At 49.0% G+C, this 14,570-nt stretch overlaps 1 long non-coding RNA gene across 1 annotated transcript; it reads left to right on the plus strand.

The window, feature by feature from the left end:
• Positions 1-494: 494 nt before the first annotated feature.
• On the plus strand, positions 495-6,075 carry LOC135536900 (uncharacterized). The gene is made up of 3 exons (XR_010455089.1): positions 495-550; positions 797-875; positions 5,934-6,075. It is a non-coding gene; the product is annotated as an uncharacterized LOC135536900 (long non-coding RNA).
• Positions 6,076-14,570: the final 8,495 nt, after the last annotated feature.

Consider the following 14,570-nt stretch of genomic DNA (forward strand, 5'->3'; position numbering starts at 1 on the left):
CTGTAGACCAGTCCAACTCTGGTTCTGTAGACCGGTCCAACTTTCTGGTTCTGTAGACCGGTCCAACTCTGGTTCTGTAGACCGGTCCAACTTCTTGGTTCTGTAGGACCGGTCCAACTCTCTGTCTCTGTAGACCGGTCCAACTCTCTCTGGTTCTGTAGACCAGTCCAACTCTCTGGTTCTGTAGACCAGTCCAACTCTCTGGTTCTGTGGTGACCCGCTCCAACTCTCTGGTTCTGTAGACCAGTCCAACTCTCTGGTTCTGTAGACCCGTCCAACTCTCTCTGGTTCTGTAGACCCGTCCAACTCTCTGGTCTGTAGAACAGTCCAACTCTGTCTCTGTAGACCGGTCCAACTCTCTGGTTCTGTAGACCAGTCTATCTCCCAGTCACAGTTCATAACACATGAAAGAACTCCCCTGGAAGATTATTCTGTTGAAGTTCTACTTAAGATTTAGAGTTACTTTATTTTATTTTCAGATCAATCTGCTTGCTATGTTCATAAGAGTTGTAGAAAGCGCCTGCCTGTCTGTGTCAAGGTGAAAATGAAGGTAAGGAAAAACTGTATTTAAAACTCTTTTCAGACCATTTTGTCAGCCTATAAAATGAGTAGCCTTCAAGGACATCATGTTTTTATGTACTAGCTCATTTTGTCAGCCAATAGGATGAGTAGCCTACAAGAACATCATTTTTTATGTACTAGATCATTTTATCAGCCAATAGGATGAGTAGCCTACAGGACATCAAGGTCATGAACTTATTCACACGACTGAAGTCCTGGATTGTTTTCCCTCCAGTCTGCCAGACAGCAGTTTGCAGTTCCAGATTCAGCCACCATTCCTGTTGTCACCCGGAGACCAAAACGCGGGTTAAACCGTGAGTCCATCTTAAATATACTCATATATATAGTCATACTGTTGGTGTACCAGAGCCACCACAGCACAGTCCTGGTCACAGATCTGTTGGTGTTAACGAGACCCACCACAGCCCTGTCCTGGTCCCAGATCTGTTGGTGTTAACTAGAGCCACCACAGCCATGTCCTGGTCCCAGATCTGTTGGTGTTAACCAGAGTCATCACAGTCCTGTCCTGGTCCCAGAATCTGTTGGTGTTAACCAGAGTCATCACAGTCCTGTCCTGGTCCCAGAATCTGTTTGGTGTTAACCAGAGTCATCACAGTCCTGTCCTGGTCCCAGAATCTGTTGGTGTTAACCAGAGCCACCCACAGTCCTGTCCTGGTCCCAGAATCTGTTGGTGTTAACAGAGTCATCACAGTCCTGTCCTGGTCCCAGAATCTGTTGGTGTTAACCAGAGTCATCACAGTCTGTCCTGGTCCCAGAATCTGTTGGTGTTAACCAGAGTCATCACAGTCCTGTCCTGGTCCCAGAATCTGTTGGTGTTAACCAGAGTCACTCACAACCCTGTCCTGGTCCCAGAATCTGTTGGTGTTAACCAGAGTCATCACAGTCCTGTCCTGGTCCCAGATCTGTTGGTGTTAACCAGAGTCATCACAGTCCTGTCCTGGTCCCAGATCTGTTGGTGTTAACCAGAGTCATCACAGTCCTGTCCTGGTCCCAGATCTGTTGGTGTTAACCAGAGTCATCACAGTCCTGTCCTGGTCCCAGAATCTGTTGGTGTTAACCAGAGTCATCACAGTCCTGTCCTGGTCCCAGAATCTGTTGGTGTTAACCAGAGTCATCACAGTCCTGTCCTGGTCCCAGAATCTGTTGGTGTTAACCAGAGTCACCACAGCCCTGTCCTGGTCCCAGAATCTGTTGGTGTTAACCAGAGTCATCACAGTCCTGTCCTGGTCCCAGATCTGTTGGTGTTAACCAGAGTCATCACAGTCCTGTCCTGGTCCCAGATCTGTTGGTGTTAACCAGAGTCATCACAGTCCTGTCCTGGTCCCAGATCTGTTGGTGTTAACCAGAGTCACCACAGCCCTGTCCTGGTCCCAGATCTGTTGGTGTTAACCAGAGTCACCACAGTCCTGCCCTGGTCCCAGATCTGTTGGTGTTAACCAGAGTCACCACAGTCCTGCCCTGGTCCCAGATCTGTTGGTGTTAACCAGAGTCACCACAGCCCTGTCCTGGTCCCAGATCTGTTGGTGTTAACCAGAGTCACCACAGCCCTGTCCTGGTCCCAGATCTGTTGGTGTTAACCAGAGCCACCACAGTCCTGCCCTGGTCCCAGATCTGTTGGTGTTAACCAGAGTCACCACAGTCCTGTCCTGGTCCCAGATCTGTTGGTGTTAACCAGAGTCACCACAGCCCTGTCCTGGTCCCAGATCTGTTGGTGTTAACCAGAGCCACCACAGTCCTGCCCTGGTCCCAGATCTGTTGGTGTTAACCAGAGTCATCACAGCCTGTCCTGGTCCCAGATCTGTTGGTGTTAACCAGAGTCACCACAGCCCTGTCCTGGTCCCAGATCTGTTGGTATTAACCAGAGCCACCACAGCCCTGTCCTGGTCCCAGATCTGTTGGTGTTAACCAGATGCACCACAGTCCTGTCCTGGTCACCAGATCAGTTGGTATTAACCAGAGCCACCACAGCCCTGTCCTGGTCCCAGATCTGTTGGTGTTTACCAGAGCCACCACAGCCCTGTCCTGGTCCCAGATCTGTTGGTGTTAACGAGACCCACCACAGCCCTGTCCTGGTCCCAGATCTGTTGGTGTTTACCAGAGCCACCACAGCACAGTCCTGGTCACAGATCTGGTCAGCCCTGTCCTGGTCCCAGATCTGTTGGTGTTAACCAGAGCCACCACAGCCATGTCCTGGTCCCAGATCTGTTGGTGTTAACCAGAGCCACCACAGCCCTGTCCTGGTCCCAGATCAGTTGGTATTAACCAGAGCCACCACAGCCCTGTCCTGGTCCCAGATCTGTTGGTGTTAACCAGATGCACCACAGTCCTGTCCTGGTCACCAGATCAGTTGGTATTAACCAGAGCCACCACAGCCCTGTCCTGGTCCCAGATCTGTTGGTGTTTACCAGAGCCACCACAGCCCTGTCCTGGTCCCAGATCTGTTGGTGTTAACGAGACCCACCACAGCCCTGTCCTGGTCCCAGATCTGTTGGTGTTAACCAGATGCACCACAGTCCTGTCCTGGTCACCAGATCAGTTGGTATTAACCAGAGCCACCACAGCCCTGTCCTGGTCCCAGATCTGTTGGTGTTTACCAGAGCCACCACAGCCCTGTCCTGGTCCCAGATCTGTTGGTGTTAACAGAGACCCACCACAGCCCTGTCCTGGTCCCAGATCTGTTGGTGTTAACTAGAGCCACCAGAGCCATGTCCTGGTCCCAGATCTGTTGGTGTTAACCAGAGCCACCACAGCCCTGTCTGGTCCCAGATCAGTTGGTATTAACCAGAGCCACCACAGCCCTGTCCTGGTCCCAGATCTGTTGGTGTTAACCAGTCAGAATACAATCCAAGTCTGCATGTATCTGTTCCCAATAGAGTCCTACAGGGCTGGATGTATCTGTTCCCTATAGAGTCCTACAGGGCTGGATGTATCTGTTCCCTATAGAGTTCTACAGGGCTGGATGTATCTGTTCACTACAGAGTCCTACAGGGCTGGATGTATCTGTTCCTACAGAGTCCTACAGGGCTGGATGTATCTGTTCCCTACAGAGTCCTACCCGGATGTATCAGTTCCTATTGAGTCCTACAGGGCTGCATGTATCTGTTCCCACTAGAGTCCTACAGGGCTGCATGTTGTCTGTTCCCTATAGAGTCCTACAGGGGCTGGATGTATCTGTTCCATATTGAGTTCTACAGGACTGCATGTATCTGTTCCCTATAGAGTCCTACAGGGCTGCATGTTGTCTGTTCCCTATAGAGTCCAACAGGGCTGGATGTATCTGGTCCCTATAGGTTCCAACAGGGCTGGATGTATCTGTTCTATAGGTCCTACTGCTTTATGTATCTGTTCCCTATAGAGTCCTACGGGCTGCATGTATCTGTTCCCTATAGAGTCCTACAAGGCTGGATGTATCTGTTACCTATAGAGTCCTACGGGGCTGGATGTATCTGTTCCCTATTGAGTCCTACAGGGCTGGATGTGTCTGTTCCCTATAGAGTCCTACAGGGCTGGATGTATCTGTTCCCTAGAGTCCTACAGGGCTGATGTTGTCTGTTCCCTATAGAGTCCTACAGGGCTGCATGTATCTGTTTCCAATAGAGTCCTACAGGGCTGCATGTTGTCTGTTCCCTATAGAGTCCTACAGGGCTGCATGTATCTGTTTCCTATAGAGTCCTACAGGGCTGCATGTTGTCTGTTCCCTATAGAGTCCTACAGGGCTGGATGTATCTGTTCCCTATTGAGTTCTACAGGACTGCATGTATCTGTTCCTATAGAGTCCTACAGGGCTGCATGTTGTCTGTTCCCTATAGAGTCCAACAGGGCTGGATGTATCTGGTCCCTATAGAGTCCAACAGGGCTGGATGTATCTGTTCCCTATAGAGTCCTACAGGGCTTTATGTATCTGTTCCCTATAGAGTCCTACGGGGCTGGATGTATCTGTTCCCTATAGAGTCCTACAGGCTGGCTGCATGTTATCTGTTCCCTAGAGTCCTACAGGGCTGCATGTTGTCTGTTCCCTATAGAGTCCTACAGGGCTGGATGTATCTGGTCCCTATAGAGTCCACAGGGCTGGATGTATCTGTTCCCTATAGAGTCCTGGGGCTGCATGTATCTGTTTCCAATAGAGTCCTACAGGGCTGCATGTTGTCTGTTCCCTATAGAGTCCTCTGTTCTGGATGTATCTGTTCCCTATAGAGTCCTACAGGGCTGCATGTATCTGTTCCCTATAGAGTCCTACAGGGCTGCATGTATCTGTTCCCAATAGAGTCCTACAGGGCTGCATGTGTCTGTTCCCTATAGAGTCCTACAGGGCTGGATGTATCTGTTCCCTATAGAGTCCTACAGGGCTGGATGTATCTGTTCCTATAGAGTCCTACAGGGCTGCATGTATCTGTTCCCTATAGAGTCCCAGGGCTGCATGTTATCTGTTCCCTATAGAGTGCTGCATGTTGTCTGTTCCCTATAGAGTCCTACAGGGCTGATGTATCTGTAGAGTCCTACAGGGCTGCATGTTTTCTGTTTCCAATAGAGTCCTACAGGGCTGCATGTTGTCTGTTCCCTATAGAGTCCTACAGGGCTGGATGTGTCTGTCCCTATAGAGTCCTACAGGGCTGGATGTATCTTTTGTTTCCTACAGGGCTGGATGTATCTGTTTCCAATAGAGTCCTACAGGGCTGCATGTTGTCTGTTCCCTATAGAGTCCTACAGGGCTGCATGTTGTCTGTTCCCTATAGAGTCCTACAGGGCTGCATGTATCTGTTTCCAATAGAGTCCTACAGGGCTGCATGTTGTCTGTTCCCTATAGAGTCCTACAGGGCTGCATGTATCTGTTCCCAATAGAGTCCTACAGGGCTGCATGTTTTCTTTTCCTATAGAGTCCTACAGGGCTGGATGTGTCTGTTCCCTATAGAGTCCTACAGGGCTGGATGTATCTGTTCCTATAGAGTCCTACAGGGCTGGATGTATCTGTTCCCTATAGAGTCCTACAGGGCTGCATGTATCTGTTCCCTATAGAGTCCTACAGGGCTGCATGTATCTGTTTCCAATAGAGTCCTACAGGGCTGCATGTTGTATGTTCCCTATAGAGTCCTACAGGGCTGGATTTATCTGTTCCCTATAGAGTCCTACAGGGCTGCATGTTGTCTGTTCCCTATAGAGTCCTACGGAGCTGGATGTATCTGTTCCCTATTGAGTCCTACAGGGCTGGATGTATCTGTTCCCTATAGAGTCCTACAGGGCTGGATGTCAACACTAGTGCACTATGTAAGGATTAGGGTGCCATGTTGGACGTAACTCAATACCATTCTACCGCATTCCTCTGTTGACACTGGCCCTCTCTTATGACATCACAGCGGGTGCCTCGAGGGAGCGACCCTGGTCAGCCATCTTGTCTCCAGAAGACCACTCCTCATTGGTTGTTCCCTCCCGAAGACATACCTCCATCATACCCTTCCACGGCTCCAACCTGTCAAAGAGCATCTCCATATCCAACATCGCTGGGTGAGCAACCCTAACCCTATCCCTAACCCTAACCCTGAGCCTGTTCTTAAACCGAAACCTAACCCTAACCATAATCCGAACTCTGACCCTGACCCTGTTCCTAATCATAACCCTGACTCAAATCCTGACCCTGTTCCTAACCATAACCCTGACTCAAACCCTGACCCTGTTCCTAACCATAACCCTGACTCTGACCCTGACCCTGACCCTAATCATAACCCTGACTCAAACCCTGACCCTGTTCCTAACCATAACCCTGACTCAAACCCTGACCCTGTTCCTAACCATAACCCTGACCCTGACCCTGTTCCTAATCATAACCCTGACTCAAACCCTGACCCTGTTCCTAACCATAACCCTGACTCTGACTCTGACCCTGACCCTGTTCCTAACCATAACCCTGACTCTGACCCTGACCCTGTTCCTAATCATAACCCTGACTCAAACCCTGACCTTGTTCCTAACCATAACCCTGACTCAAACCCTAACCCTGTTCCTAATCATAACCCTGACTCAAACCCTGACCCTGTTCATAACCATAACCCTGACTCAAACCCTGACCTTGTTCATAACCATAACCCTGACTCAAACCCTGACCCTGTTCCTAACCCTGACCCTGACTAAAACCCTGACCCTGTTCCTAACCATAACCCTGACTCTGACCCTGTTCCTAATCATAACCCTGACTCAAACCCTGACCCTGTTCCTAACCATAACCCTGACTCAAACCCTGACCCTGTTCCTAACCATAACCCTGACTCAAACCCTGACCCTGTTCCTAACCCTAACCCCGACCCTGACCCTGTTCCTAACTATAACCATAACCCTGACTCAAACCCTGACCCTGACCCTGTTCCTAACCATAACCCTGACTCAAACCCTCACCCTGTTCCTAACCATAACCTGACTCTGACCCTGACCCTGTTCCTAACCCCAACCTTAAACATAACCCTAACGCTGACCCTGTTCCTAACCATAACCCTGACTCAAACCCTGACCCTGTTCCTAACCATAACCCTGACTCAAACCCTGACCCTGATCCTAACCATAACCATGACTCTGACCCTGACCCTGTTCCTAACCATAACCCTGACTCAAACCCTGACCCTGTTCCTAACATTACCCTGACTCAAACCCTGACCCTGTTCATAACCCCAACCTTAAACATAACCCTAACCCTGTTCCTAACCCTGACCCTGACTCAAACCCTGACCCTGTTCCTAACCATAACCCTGACTCAAACCCTGACCCTGTTCCTAACCATAACCCCGACTCAAACCCTGACCCTGTTCATAACCCCAACCCTGACCCTTTTCCTAACCATAACCCTGACTCAACCCTGACCCTGTTCCTAACCATAACCCTGACTCAAACCCTGACCCTATTCCTAACCATAACCCTGACTCAAACCCTGACCCTGTTCCTAACCCTAACCCTGACCCTGTTCCTACTGCTAACCCTGGTACATGTCCCTAATCCTAACCTTAAATCTGACCCTGACCCTGTTCCTAACCCTGACTCTAACCCAACCCTAACCCTGACTCTAACCCAACCCTAACCCAATCCTAACCCAACCCTAACCCTGACTCTAACCCAACCCTAACCCTGACTCTAACCCAACCCTAACTCCAACCCAACCCTAACCCTGACTCTAACCCAACCCTAACCCTGACTAACCTAACCCTGACCCTAACCCTGACTACCCTAACCCTGACCCTAACCTTGCCTCTAACCCTGACCCAACCCTAACCTGACTATGACCCTAACTTGACCCTAACCCTGACCCTAACCTAACCCTGACTCTGACCCTAACCTGACCCTAACCCTGACCCTCACCTGACCCTAACCCTGACTTTGACCCTGACCCTAACCTAAGCCTGACTCTAACCCAACCCAAACCTAAATTGCAGACATACTTGTTTCCTAATGGTCCTCTCTTTGTAGCCGTGATTTATTTTTACTGAGCCTCCGTCTCTGACACTGGGACTCTACTTCAGTCTGGGCCTCTGTCTCTGACACTGGCACCTGTACTTCAGTCTGGGCCTCCGTCTCTGACACTGGCACCTCTACTTCAGTCCGCTCCGTCTCTGACACTGGCACCTCTACTTCAGTCTGGGCCTCCGTCTCTGACACTGGCACCTCTACTTCAGTCTGGGCCTCCGTCTCTGACACTGGCACCTCTAAATCCGGGCCTCCGTCTCTGACACTGGCACCTCTACTTCAGTCTGGGCCTCCGCCTGACACTGGCACACTCCGGGGCACACTGGCACCTCTACTTCAGTCTGGGCCTCCGTCTCTGACACTGGCACCTCTACTTCAGTCTGGGCCTCCGTCTCTGACACTGGCACCTCTACTTCAGTCTGGGCCTCCGTCTCTGACACTGGCACTCTACTTCAGTCTGGGCCTCCGTCTCTGACACTGGCACCTCTACTTCAGTCCGGGCCTCCGTCTCTGACACTGGCACCTCTACTTCAGTCTGGGCCTCCGTCTCTGACAGTCAGTCTGGGCCTCCGTCTCTGACACTGGCACCTCTACTTCAGTCTGGGCCTCCGTCTCTGACACTGGCACCTCTACTTCAGTCTGGGCCTCCGTCTCTGACACTGGCACCTCTACTTCAGTCTGGGCCTCCGTCTCTGACACTGGCACCTCTACTTCAGTCTGGGCCTCCGTCTCTGATACTGGCACCTCTACTGACAGTCTGGCACGTCTCTGACACTGGCACCTCTACTTCAGTCCGGGCCTCCGTCTCTGACACTGGCACCTCTACTTCAGTCCGGGCCTCCGTCTCTGACACTGGCACCTCTACTTCAGTCCGGGCCTCCGTCTCTGACACTCCGTCTCTGACACCTCTACTTCAGTCCGGGCCTCCGTCTCTGACACTGACCTCTACTCCGGGGTCTCTGACACTGGCACCTCTACTTCAGTCCGGGCCTCCGTCTCTGACACTGGCACCTCTACTTCAGTCTGGGCCTCCGTCTCTGACACTGGCACCTCTACTTCAGTCTGGGCCTCCGTCTCTGACACTGGCACCTCTACTTCAGTCTGGGCCTCCGTCTCTGACACTGGCACCTCTACTTCAGTCTGGGCCTCCGTCTCTGACACTGGCACCTCTACTTCAGTCTGGGCCTCCGTCTCTGATACTGGCACCTCTACTTCAGTCTGGGCCTCCGTCTCTGACACTGGCACCTCTACTTCAGTCCGGGCCTCCGTCTCGGGACACTGGCACCCTCCGTCTGGCCTCCGTGACACGGGTCCTGGGTCCGGGTCCGGGCCTCCGTCTCTGACACTGGCACCTCTACTTCAGTCCGGGCCTCCGTCTCTGACACTGGCACCTCTACTTCAGTCTGGGCCTCCGTCTCTGACACTGGCACCTCTACTTCAGTCTGGGACTCCGTCTCTGACACTGGCACCTCTACTTCAGTCTGGGCCTCCGTCTCTGACACTGGCACCTCTACTTCAGTCTGGGCCTCCGTCTCTACACTGGCACCTCTACTTCAGTCTGGGCCTCCGTCTCTGACACTGGCACCTCTACTTCAGTCTGGGCCTCCGTCTCTGACACTGGCACCTCTACTTCAGTAGGGGTTTTCTTAGCCTGTTTTTGGTTGTGCCGTTGTATTTCATGGTACGGCGTTGTATATTCCCACCTGATTTAAACGGCTGATGTTGACCATATATGGTTCATTAGGGGTGTTTTGAAATGCAAATAGTCAAAGTCATGGACGAGCACTGATGCTGAGAACAATCAGTATTTATCAAGGGTTATTTCCTGTGGGTGTGAGTACGACGCTCGCAGGATTGTTCGAAAAATCACACTTTTTCTATGCGTACAAACATTCTAAGTTTCTGTTCGTAAGAAGTATTTATATATATATATATATATATATATATATATATATATATATATATATATATATATATACACACAGTATTTATAGAAAATTGTCTTTATATGTAGATATATATAAATAGATACACTACCGTTCAACATTTTGGCATCACTTAAAAATGTCCTTGTTTTCCATGAAAACATACATGAAATGAGTTGCAAAAGGAATAGGAAATATAGTCAAGATGTTGACAAGGTTATAAATAATGATTTTAAAATGAAAAATAATTGTGTCCTTCAAACTTTGCTTTCGTCAAAGAATCCTTCATTACAGTATTGCAGACCTTTGGCATTCTAGTTGTCAATTTGTTGAGGTAATCTGAAGAGATTTCACCCCATGCTTCATGAAGCACCTCCTGAAGCAGTTGTATTGGCTTGATGGGCACTTCTTATGTACCATACGGTCAAGATGCTCCCACAACAGCTCAATAGGGTTGAGATCCGGTGACTGTGCTGGCCACTCTATTATAGACAGAATACCAGCTGACTGCTTCTTCCCTAAATAGTTCTTGCATAGTTTAGAGCTGTGCTTTGGGTCATTGTCCTGTTGTAGGAGGAAATTGGCTCCAATTAAGCGCTGTCCACAGGGGGAATGGCATGGTGTTGCAAAATGGAGTGATAGCCTTCCTTCTTTAAGACCCCCTTTACCCTGTACAAATCCCTTTGTACCCCCAGACCATCTCCCCACCTCATTACCACCACCAAACCATCACATTGCACCTCCCAGACCATCACATTGCCTTCCACCAGACCATCACATTGCCTCCACCTCCACCAGACCATCACATTGCCTCCACCTCCACCAGACCATCACATTCCTCCACCTCCACCAGACCATCACATTGCCTCCACCACCAGACCATCACATTGCCTCCACCTCCACCAGACCATCACATTTCCACCTCCACCACCAACATTGCCTCCACCTCCACCAGACCATCACATTGCCTCCACCTCCACCAGACCATCACATTGCCTCCACCTCCACCAGACCATCACATTGCCTCCACCTCCACCAGACCATCACATTGCCTCCACCTCCACCAGACCATCACATTGACCATCACATTGCCTCCACCTCCACCAGACCTCCATTGCCTCCACCAGACCATCACATTGCCTCCACCTCCACCAGACCATCACATTGCCTCCACCTCCACCAGACCATCACATTGCCTCCACCTCCACCAGACCATCACATTGACTCCATGGTTCCACCTCCACCAGACCATCACATTGACTCCACCTCCACCAGACCATCACTTTCTGCTTGTCACAGATGTTCTTCTTTATGATCCGAACACCTCTAACTTAGATTAATCTGTCCACCAGGCTTGTCTTGTCACGAATGTTCTTCTTTATGATCCGAAACTCTAACTTAGATTAATCTGTCCAAAACCCTTTTTCCAATCTTCCTCTGTTCAGTGTCTGTTATTTTACCCATCTTTTTTAATATGTTATGTTTATTGGCCAGTCTGAGATATGGCTTTTCTTTGCAACTCGGCCTAGAAGGCCAGCACTGCGGAGTCGCCTCTTCACTGTTGACGTTGAGACTGGTGTTTTGCGGGTACTATTTAATGAAGCTGCCAGTTGAGGACTCGTGAGGCGTCTGTTTCTCAAACTAGACACTCTAATGTACTTGTCCTCTTGATCAGTTGTGCACCGGGGCCTCCCACACCTCTTTCTATTCTGGTTAGAGCCCGTTTGTGCTGTTCTGTGAAGGGAGTAGTACACAGCGTTGTACGAGATCTTCAGTTTCTTGACAATTTCTCACATGGAATAGCCTTAATTTCTCAGAACAAGAATAGACTGACGAGTTTCAGAAGAAAGTTCTTTGTTTCTGGACATTTTGAGCCTGTAATCTAACCCACAAATGCTGACCCTCCAGATACTCAACTCGTCTAAAGGCCAGTTTTATTGCTTCTTTAATCAGAACAACAGTTTTCAGCTGTGCTAACATCATTGCAAAAGGGTTTTCTAATGATCAATTAGCCTTTTAAAATGATAAACTTGGATTAGCTAACACAATGTGCCATTGGAACACAGGAGTGAGGGTTGCTGATAATGAGCCTCTGTACGCCTATGTAGATATTCTATAAATCAGCCGTTTCCAGCTACAATAGTCATTTATAACATTAACAACGTCTACACTGTAATCCTGATCAATTTCATGTTATTTTAATGGGCAGAAAATGTGCTTTTCTTTCAAAAACAAGGACATTTCTAAGTGACCCTAAACTTTTAAACGGTAGTGTATACACGGAAAGTCAGACTTTTTCCACATTTGTTTACATTACAGCCTTACTATAAAATTGATATATATTATTTCTTACATTGTTACCACAGCAAATCTTAAGTGTTATTACATACAGCCGGGAAGAACTATTGGATATAAGAGCAACGTCAACTTACCAACATTACGACCAGAAATACAACATTTCCTGAATCGGATCCTCTGTTTGGACCTCCACCCAGGACAATGGATCGAATTCCAGTAGTCGACCCAAAACAACGGCAGAAGGGGCAGACGAAGCGGCCACCTGGTCAGGCTCTGTAGATGTGCACATCGCCCACCGCTCCCAAGTATACTACTATCCAATGTCCAGTCTCTTGACAACAAGGAAGACAAAATTCGAGCAAAGGTTGCCTTCCATATAGACATCAAATCAAATGTATTTATAAAGCACTTCTTACATCAGCTGGTATCTCAAAGTGCTGTACAGAAACCCAGGCTAAAACCCCAAAACAGCAACCAATGCAGGTGTAGAAGCATGGTGGCTAGAAAACTCCCTAGGAAGAAACCTAGAGAGGAACCAGGCTATGAGGGGTGGCCAGTCCTCTTCTGGCTGTGCCGGGTGTAGATTATAACAGAACATGGCCAAGATGTTCAAATGTTCATAAATGCTAAGATAGACATCAGGGATGGTAAAATTCTCTGCTTTACGGAAACATATATTGTTGGAATCGGTTCAGCCACTGGGCTTCTCCATGCATCGCGCCGACAGAGATGAACACCTGTCTGGCAAGAAGAAGGGTTTGGGTGTATTCTTTATGATTAACGACTCATTGTGTAATCATAACAACATTCAGGAACTCAAATCCTTCTGCTCACCCAAATTCCTTACAATCAAATGCCGGCCATTTTCCCTACGAAGAGAATTCTCTTCCGTTATAGTCACAGCTGTGTAGATTCTCCCTCAAGCAGACAGCAAGCGGACATCACGGAACTTCACTGGACTATGTAAACTGGAAACCATATATCCCTGAGGCTGCATTTATTGTGGCTGGGTATTTTAACAAAGCAAATTTGAGAACAAGTCTACCTAAATTCTTCCATTATGCTACATGCAGGGCAAACTTCTGCGATGCTTACAAAGCCCTCCCCGCCCTCCCTTCGGCAAAACCGACCACGACGCCATCTTGCTCCTATCGTCTTATAGGCAGAAACTCAAACAGGGTGTACCAGTGACAAGAACCATTCAACGCTGGTCAGACCAATCGGAAGCCACGCTTCAAGATTGTTTTGATCACGCAGACTGGAATATTTTCAGCTCAGTCGCAGAGAACAACATTGACCTATATGCTGACATTTATAAAGAAGTGCATTGGAGATGCTGTACCCACTGTGACTATTAAAACCTACTCTAACCAGAAACCGGATGGAAGGCGATTCGCACAAAACTGAAAGCGCGATCCACCTTATTTAACCATGGATAGAGGTCTGGAAATATGACTGAATATAAACAGTGTAGGTACTCCTCCGCAAGGCAATCAAACAAGCGAAACGCCAATTACAGCAACAAGGTGGATTCACAAGAAGTATGGGCAGGGTCTACAGGAAAACACAAACTAAAAAAGAAACCAGCCACGCCACGGAAACCGACGCCACGCTTCCAGACAAACTAAACAACTTCTTTGCCCGCTTTGAGGATAATACAGTGCCACAATCCCGGCCGGCTAACAAGGACTGCTTCCCCCACCCCTTTCCTTCTCCATTGCTGACGTGAGAAAATATTTAAATTTAAGTTAACCCTCACAAGGCTGCTGTCCCAGACGGCATCCCTAGCTGCGTCCTCAGAGCATGTGTGGCTGGTGTGTTTACGGTGCGTTTACAGACATTTTCAATCGCTCCCTATCCAGTCTATTATCCCTACATGCTTCAAGATGGCTACAATTTGTTCCTGTACACAAAGGCAGAGATAACTGAACTAAATGACTACCGCCCCTGCACTCAATTCTGTCATCGATAAACACGAACCACTCATCACCCCTGGTGAGACAAAACAGTGAAGAGCACTTTTTGCCAGTCCATTCAGTCCAGCGATGGTGGGTTTGTGCCCATAGGCGACGTTGTTGCCGGTGATGTCTGGTGAGGACCTGACTTACAACAGTCCTACAATCCCCAGATCAGCCTCTCTCAGCCTATTGAGGACAGTCTGAGCACTGATGGAGGGATTGTGCATTCCTGGTGTAACTCGGCAGTTGTTGTTGCCATCCTGTACCTGTCCCGCAGGTGTGATGTTTGGATGTACCAATCCTGTACAGGCGTTGTTACACGTGGTCTGCCACTGCGAGGAGCACAATGCAACTGAACGAAGTACAG

Source organism: Oncorhynchus masou, unplaced genomic scaffold (assembly GCF_036934945.1).
Source record: "Oncorhynchus masou masou isolate Uvic2021 unplaced genomic scaffold, UVic_Omas_1.1 unplaced_scaffold_6812, whole genome shotgun sequence".
Taxonomy (NCBI): domain Eukaryota; kingdom Metazoa; phylum Chordata; class Actinopteri; order Salmoniformes; family Salmonidae; genus Oncorhynchus; species Oncorhynchus masou.